This window comes from Cervus canadensis, chromosome 4 (assembly GCF_019320065.1).
Source record: "Cervus canadensis isolate Bull #8, Minnesota chromosome 4, ASM1932006v1, whole genome shotgun sequence".
Lineage (NCBI taxonomy): Eukaryota > Metazoa > Chordata > Mammalia > Artiodactyla > Cervidae > Cervus > Cervus canadensis.
In genome coordinates, this window is record NC_057389.1 from 99,458,730 (window position 1) to 99,467,781 (window position 9,052).

The window sequence follows — 9,052 nt, forward strand, 5'->3', positions numbered from 1 at the left end:
CTTTTTTTTTTTTTTTTTGCAAAGTAATAGTAAGTTATAAAAAGGAAAATTAAAGGAGTAATAGAGGACTTAAAATTTTTTAAAAATTTAATTTAAAAAATGAAAATAGTAAAAATATATCTAGGACTTTCTCTGGTGTTGTTGTGGACAGTGTGGGGTCAGTTCATTTTCAGATAGTTCCTTGATCCGGCTTATACTTCTCAAGTTCTATAGGCCCCTTTCTATGTAGTCAGTGTTAACTGCAGGGTTTTAATCTATTGCACCTGTCACTTCCAAAGCGGTTCCGTCTGTTTATTTTAGCTTCTTCTGTTTGCAAGTCTCTTCAGTGTCTAATTTCCACCTTGACAAAAGGGGGTGGTGGTGGTCACCTTTTTAGGCTCACTTGTTCAGTCGTGCTGTGGGGAGGGAGGAGCACTGCAAACAAATATCACTGGCGTGTGTGGGGAGCGCTCTCAGTGTCTGGGCCACACTGGGTTTGCCCCTGCTCACGGCGTGTGCGCTTTCATTGTCTACACTGCTCAGGCTCTAGGTTGCTGTGCTGGGAACTGTCTTGATGCAGGCCCTGGGTTGTGTGCACTTCCCAGTTCTAAGCCACTCGGGTTCAGGTTCTCGAGTACTCCACAAAGGTGCAGACTCGGTTGGGCCTGCACTTTGTGCCCGTCCCAGGTCCAGCAGGTGACCTGGTGTTTGGTGAGCACAGTCGTCACCAGCTTGGGGCTGCGTCTTATCGCCTCCCCCATCCCAGCCACTTGGTTTTCTGGGTGTACAACCGGCGCACCTTCTTAGGTGTGCCATGTGTCCCTTCTGGGGAGCAGATCCTGTTTGCTACCTGGTTGCTACCCTGTGGCAGATGTCGACCATCCAGAATCCCAAGAAGTCTTGGTTAGCAATGAAGCCTGCTTGCAGTTTGGTAGACGATGCCTCTCCGGGGCTGCGATTGCCCCCTTCCAGCTCTGGCTGCCCTCCTCTGCCTGTCTCCGGTGGGGGATGGGCCGGTCTGCAGCCAGCTAGCTCTGCTCAGTCCTTTGTTCTGCGAGCAGGCCTGGTGGTATCTTAAGTTAGGGCTGTTTGCTGGATAGCTATCCCACAGTCTGGGTTGCTATCTCAAGTTAGGTCCCTCAGATTGCCCTCGAGGCATTCAGGCCCGGTCTTTAGCCTAAGCAGTGCAGCCCACACCTCCCTGTCCAGTCCCCTCTTGCTAGTGGCGGATGCGAGCCTCAGGGCTGCTTCTCCGCTGGGAGTTGCTGTTAGGCACATAATCTGTGGGTTTTAATTATATGTTTACTTTTCCTCCTGGTTATGTTGCCCCCTGAGGTTTCAAGGCTCACCACAGACTCGCCAGTGAGAGTGTTTTCTGGTGTTTGGAAACTTCTCTCTTTTTTAAGACTGCCTTCCCAGATGGATCTCCATCCCTACCTCTTTTGTCTCTCTTTTTATCTTTTACCTCCTTTCAAAGACAATGGGCTGCCTTTCTGGGTGCCTGGTGTCCTCTGACAGCATTCAGAAGTTGTTTTGTGGAATTTGCTCGGCGTTCAAATGTTCTTTTGATGAATTTGTGGGGAAAAAAGTGGTCTCCCCATCCTATTTCTCTGCCATCTTAGGACCGCCCCCCTCAAATTAACTTTTTAATGGTATGAGTTTCATAACTTTTTGTGAGGTCCACCTTTGGCACATGTTTATATAGTTGTCCCATCATCACTTATTGATTATTCTTTCCCCAGTGACTTGTACTGACATCCTTGTTAAAATAAGTTACCATAAATAAGTGTTTATGTCTGAATTCTTGGCTCTTTCACTCATCTATCTTGATTCATGTTTTCTTTAGTAAATTTGGCTTTGGAGAATTGACTCTACCAATTTGTTCTTGTCAAGATTTTTCCACTATTTTGGATCCCATGAAGTCCTGTGTAAATTCAAAAATATGCCTGTCAATTTCTGAGAAAAATTAACTGAGATATTGATAAGGACGGTATTGAATCTACAGGTCAATTTGGTGGAATGCCGCCATATTAATTGTGTTATCTTCTGATCCATGAACACTATTGCTTTGAGTCTTCCCTGACTTCTTTTGATGATCTTTTATAGTTTTTAGTGTAAAAGTCTACTACTTTCTAAGAAGGTATTATTTTTCACACTTCTCAGAATTGGATTAACCGGTTATCCACATAATTTGCTGCCCTGAATGATGAATAAAATTCTGAACTGTCATCTTTGTGGGGGAAAAAAAAGACACTTTTTCATGGTTTTTACAAGTAACTCTTCATGGAACCACTGTGGAAGAAAGCATGAAGGGAATGTCTGATATACAGATTGCTAGAGAATTTCAGTTTTCTGCTCCACATGGTATGCTCACTTCACTCCCAGCATAATCAAGGACTCATGACCCAATTCCCCAGTTTCCTTGGATTAAATCACTTGCTTCAACCTTTTTTCCTACAAAGTTCCTGTAAATGAAGGTATATGACAAGGAAATCAAGCTTCATAAGTCTATCTTATAATGCAGTAAGATAGGAAATAAGGTCAAACCCTACATGGAGGGTAAACAACTAATATGGTTTCCTGAGATTTTTCTGGATTATGTCCTAAAAAAAACTTCAGTCACAGGCAACCTAGGGCAGTTGGTCTGCATACATGCATGCTCTCTATTTTTAAAGATTACTAGCATTTTCATTAGAAATATATATTCTACTATTCACCATGCACTGCACTAAATTAAGAGAGATTAAGATCCTAATTTCACAGAGTTTACATGATAAATAAAATGCTTTATCAGAGTAAAATCAGAACCCTGTGATTCTTACATCTTATAAGCTGAACTGGATAAAGAAATTATATATTGTTACTGCAGTTTTGTTTCATTTACATATATAACAAATTATTTCTTTCTCAGAATGTTACCTAAGCAAGATCTAAAGCAAAAGATTTCACCTACAATAAATGTCCTACAAACACCCACTGACCCCTTTGTATCTCTTTAAACCAAATGGAAAATGACTGGAAATGATCATAACATAATAAATTTTAAATGCCCTTCAGTTGTTCTTTGTCACTAAGTTGTGTTCAACTCTGTGGACTGCAGCCCACCAGGTTCCTCTGTCCATGGGATTTCCCAGGCAAGAATACTGGAGTGGGTAGCCATTTTCTTCTCTGGGGGATATTCCCATCCCAGGGATCAAACCCATATCTCCAGCATTGGTAGGCAGATTCTTTATCACTGAGCTACCTGGGAAGCCTCATCAATAGGCATATGTTGTTCAATTGATATGTCATGTCTGATTATTTGTGACCCCACTGACTGCACACCTCACCATCTCCTGGAGTCAGAAGATGTCCCTCACCATATCCTGGAGTTTGCCCAAGTTCATATCCATTGAATTGGTGGTGCCATCCACCCGTCTCATCCTCTGGCTTCCTCTGCTCCCTCTGCCATCAATCTTTTCCAGCATCAGGGTCTTTTCCAACGAGTCAGCTCTTCACATCAGGTGACCAAAGTGTTGGAGCTTCAGCTTCAGCATCAGTCCCTTCACCATCAGCAGTCAGGGTTGATTTCCTTTAGGATTGACTGGTTTGATCTCCTTGTTTTCCATGGGACTCTCAAGAGTCTTCTCCAGCTCTACGGTTTGAAAGCATCAATTCTTTGGCACTCTACCTTCTTTGTTGTCCAGTTCTCACATAGGTACATGACTACTGGGAAGACCATAGCCTTGACTATACACACCTTTGATGGCAAAGTGATGTCTTTGCTTTTCAACACACTGCCTAGGTTTGTCATAGCTTTCCTGCCAAGTAGCAGTCGTTGTCTAATTTCATAGCTGCAGTCACTATCCACAGTGATTTTAGAACCTAAATAGAGTAAATATGTCACTGCTTCCACCTTTTCCCCTTATATTTGCCATGAAGTGATGAGACTAGATACCATGATCTTGGTTTTTTAATATTGAATTTTAAGCCAGCTTTTTCACTCTCCTCCATCACCCTCATCAAGAGACTTTAGTTCCTCTTCGCTTTCTGTCATTAGAGTGGGTATCATCCACATATCTTAGGTTGTTGATATTTCTCCCCCAAAACTTAATTCCGGCTTGTAACTCATCCAGCCTGGCATATAGCATGATGTGCTCTGTGTATTATTTAAGAAAACAGAGTGACAATAAGCAGCCTTATAAACTGTCGCAATCCTTTCTCAATCCTGAACCAGTCAATTGCTCCATACAGGGTTCTAACATTTGCTTCTTGACCCGCATTCAGGTTTCTGAGGAGACAGGTAAGATGGTTCATTATTTCCATCTCTTGAAGAGTTTTCCAGTTTGTTATGATCCACACAGTCAGAGGCATGGTCAATGAAATAGAGGTAGATGTTTTTCAGGAATGTCCTTGCTTTCTCTATGATCCAGCAAATGTTGGTAATTTGATCTCTGGTCACTCTGCCTTTTCTAAAACCAACTTGAACATCTGGAAATTCTTGGTTCATGTAATGCTGAAGCCTAGCTTGGAGGACAGATATTAGTAAAATACCAGCCAAAAAATATAGAAGATATGACAGAAATAGATCATGATAACTTTTCTGTATTTTGTAAATGGCCACTAAATGCACTGGGGGAAATTTTGTTGAAAGACAGGTCAATCCCACAAAATTTCCCAAGAGATTACTGATTAATTACAAGGGACAAAATGATTTTTTTTTATAATGTTAGACTAGACAGCCACCAAATGAACTAATGATCAATCTCAACATTAAAAGTATCAGTGTGACATTGAATATTTCCTGATAAGACATGCATTTAAAGCATCTCATTTGTGATAAATAAAGGATTGTGACAAATACATCTATCCTAAAGCTAATCCAGCCTTTACCCCAAGGTTTGGCAAACTACAACTTTCAGGAAAAATCTGGAAAGCTGCCTGTCTCTGTAAATAAACTGTTATTGGATCCTAACCACACCATTCACTGGTTCATTGCCCATAGCTGCTTTCAGGTTACAATATCAAGTTGAGTGCTTGTGAAAGAGAATGCAAGACCACAAAGCCAAAAATATTTACCTTCTGGCCCATTCTAGAAAAAGCTTACAGGAACCTGTTCTTTGAGACCAGGTTTTGAGTGTACATGAAATACAGGGGAAAGGCACACAAGCTAAATGACATCATGAGGAAACAATCAGGCAATTACAGATCATAGGAAACTCTTCTAACGTTAGGATCCTTGTAAAAGATTCATAAGGCTATTCTAGACCAAAGTGACAAAAGTGACGTGACAATCAAATTCAATGTCAATTTTAGTAGGACTGGTTTGGATATATGCTATAAAAATATTCTGGCAACAGTTGGGATAACTTGAGTATGCATCAGATATTTAAAGTTACTTATGAAGCTATTGGTTTTCTTGGGTGAAATAATAGTATTATAAGTATATAGAGCATATTCTATAAATTCTTCAATATTTCATGAAGCTGTATTAAAGAATAAAATGCTGCAATGTCTCCACTGAAAATCAAGTATTAGCAGGAAAATATACATATGTGTATATGTATTGTGAAATATTTCATAATGTGGCACTATGTTGAAAACTGTGGTTTCAAGGTATAGCTTATACAAGATTTTAGTCTGTCATTGTACCAAACTCTCTCCATTTAAAATTGTAAATTAAATCTATCATAAAAATAAACAAATTTATAATCAGTTATTAACTCCTTAAAAATATATATACTCATGAATTTTTAAGTAGACAAAAAAAGTCTTTTTTAATAGAAAACTAACTTAGTAAATAGATATCTTATAAATATATGCATTTGCATGGCTATATGCTGATGATTTAAAGTTTAAAACTTAGAAATGAAACAAAATTATTAAAATATAGAAGAAAATAGAGAATACTGACATTTCTGGATAGAAAATAGAAAATGGAAAGGGGTAACACCAAACTAGTAATGAGAAATAATCATAGAAACTACAAAGTCATGCCTTTCCTTGAACCCAGAGAGAGCTGATATACAACAAAGAAGCCTAAACTCTAAGAAAAGATCATGCACAAAGATACTATCAGGAACACTGGTTCACATATACAGTGCACACACAAACACACACACACAAATGATATGACTGTTACAGAAATGGTTAAGAGGATTCATCTAAATTTTCTTAATTAAAGAAAGTGCTCTCAGCTTTTCACTGTTGAGTATGGTGCTAACTGTGGGTTTGTCTTACATGGCCTTTTTCACAAAACTAAAACAGAAAAAATTTAATTTGTATGAAATAGCAAAAGAAATCTTGAGAAAGAAAACAGAACTAGAGGGATGAGGGTCCCTGAAATCAGACTATACTAAAAATCTGCAGTTACTAAAAGCAGTATGCTACTAGCACAAAAACAGAAATATACACCATATTTCTGGGTAGAAAGTCCAGAGATAAACTCACACACACGTGGTTGTGTACTCTACGTCAAAGGAGGCAAAAATATACAATGGAGAAGAGGCAGTCTCTTCAGTAAGTGGTGCTGAGAAACTGGACAGCCACGTGAAAAAAACACCATGCAGAAAAATAAACTCAAGTGGTTTAAACACCTAAATGTAAGGCTAAATAGTATAAGACCCTTAGAGAAAAACATAGGCAGAACACTTCTTGACATAAATTGTAGCAATATCTTTTTTGATCTCTGGTAGTCCAGCGGTTAATGCTGGAGAAGTGCATTCAATCCCTGGTCGGGAAACAATGATTTCACATGCTGGGGGAAACTGAGCCCACGTGCAACTACTGAGCCCATGTTGCAGTGAAATATCCCACATGATGCAATAAAGATCCCACATCCCACCACAATTTATAAGATCCGACCTAGCCAAATAAACAGACAAATAAACATTTTTCAAAAGAATGACCATTTCAGAATGGGAGAAAATATTTTCCAAAGAAGCAATCAACAAGGCATTAATCTCCAAAATATTCAAACAGCTCATGCAGCTCAATACTAAAGTAAAAGAAAAACAAAAATGGGCAGAAGATCTACATAGCTATTTCTCCAAAGAAGATAAGCTCAGGCACTTCAGTCATGTGGGACTCTTTGCACCCCCATGGACTGCAGCCCACCAGGCTCCTCTATCCATGGAATTCTCCAGGCAAGAATACTGGAATGGAATGCCCTCCTCCAGGGGATCTTCCCAAACTGGGGAGTGAACCTGGGTCTCCTGCATTGCAGGGTGCATTCTTTACCCACTGAGCCACCTGGGAAGCCTACCCCACACACCCCACATAGAAATTGCAAAAAAGGATATGAATGATGCTCAACATCACTAATTATTAGAGACATGCAAACCAAAACTATAAAGAAGTATCACCTCACACTGGTCAGGATGGCCATCACCAAAAATTCTACAAACAACAAGTGCTGGAGAGGATGTGGAGAAAAGGGACCCCTCCTACAGGTTGGTGGGAATGTAAACTGGTACAGCCACTATGGACAAGAGTATGAAGATTTGGGGGTGTCAGTGGCACTAAGGAGCAGCACAGAAGCACTTCATCAGGGGAATGGAGGCCAAGGGAAGAGTGAAGGGAATAGGATACCGGTGTTGTCATGTCCGAGAGATGGAGCACGAAGAGCTTCACCTTTAGAACTAGAGGACACCAGTGATCACTGCCTTTCCACATAGCTGGGAAAGGGTCATATGAGGACACAGTGAGAATGGGGCCAGGTACAAGCCCAGAGAGAGCTTTCATCAGAAACCAGCCCTACCAGCACTCGATCTTGGACATCCAGCCCCAGAACTGTGAGAAAATAAATTTCAGCTCTTTGAGACACTCAGTCCATATTTTGTTGTGGCAGCTCGAGTAGAACTGATAATCATGGCCACATAGAAAACAGTAAAAGTTAAAAAATGCAAACAAAGAAAATTATCACAATTCCATCACATAGACTTCCAGAAAATTTGAGGGATATGTTTTTCTTATCTTTAAAAACATATCAAGAATATTTTTTTCATCATCAAATATGAATCTCAGACTATGTTGAGCTTTTTTGAATAATAAAATCCTTAGTTTTAGACCTGCCAAGGTTTAGGGATGCTGGGGTGGCATGAGGGAAATCTTTGTGGTGATGGAATATTGATGGATCTTGGTTGTATTGACAGTTGCAGGAATCTACATATGTGATAAAATGACATGGAATTACACACACACATCATACCAATGTCAGATTCTTCATTTAAATATTGAACTATCATTATATAGAAATGTAATCTTTGTGGGGAAATGACTGAAGATTACACAGGACCACTTGGTACTGTTTTGCAACTTCCTCTTAATCCATATTTCAAAATAAAACTTAAAAATAAAAAAGTCTGAGTTCTCTGAGCTTGCAGTACCTCTCTCCTCCTCTGGGAGGATTCTTGGCTTTTTTTTTCCCCCAGCATGGCCCCCAAACAGCAGTCTTCACTTCCACCACAAGCTAAGAAACCAAAGAAAGCAAGGTGGACTCCTGCCTCCAGACCAGATGAGGCATCTGCTTCTTCAAATTTGCTGAAGGAAGAAAAAGAATAGCAAGAAGCAATTGAACATGTTGATGAAGTGCAAAGTGAGATAGACTTAATGAATGAGCCGGTGAGGAGATTTTGAAAGTAGAACAGCAATATAACAAGCTCCACTAACCATTTTTTCAAAAGAGGTCAGAATTGATGGCAAAAATCCCAAAATTTGGGGTAACAACATTTGATAACGATCCACAAGTGTCTGCACAGCTTGGGGAGGAGAATGAAGAGGCACTACATTATTTAACAAGAGTCAAAGTGACAGAATTTGAAAACATTAAATCAGGTTACAGAATAGATTTTTACTTTGATGAAAACCCTTACTTTGAAAATAAAATTTTCTCCAAAGAATCTCATCTGAATGAGAGTGGTGATCCATCTTCAAAGTCCACTGAAATCAAATGGAAATCTGGAAATGATTTGATGAAATGATCAGGTCAAACACAGAAAAAGGCCAGCAGGGAGAGACAGCATCAGGAACCAGAAAGCTTCTTCACCTGGTTTACTGATCATTCTGATGCAGGTGCAGATGAGTTAGGAGAGGT

General features: G+C 39.7%; 1 pseudogene across 1 annotated transcript in view; it reads left to right on the plus strand.

Annotated features, from left to right (window-relative positions):
• The first annotated feature begins 7,666 nt into the window (after positions 1–7,666).
• The window catches only part of LOC122440967, a 9,188-nt pseudogene continuing 7,802 nt past the window's right edge, over positions 7,667–9,052 (plus strand). The window contains exons 1-2 of the transcript XR_006269167.1: positions 7,667–7,812; positions 8,343–9,050. The product of XR_006269167.1 is annotated as an uncharacterized LOC122440967 (transcript). The remainder of the gene's footprint in view (positions 7,813–8,342; positions 9,051–9,052) is intronic.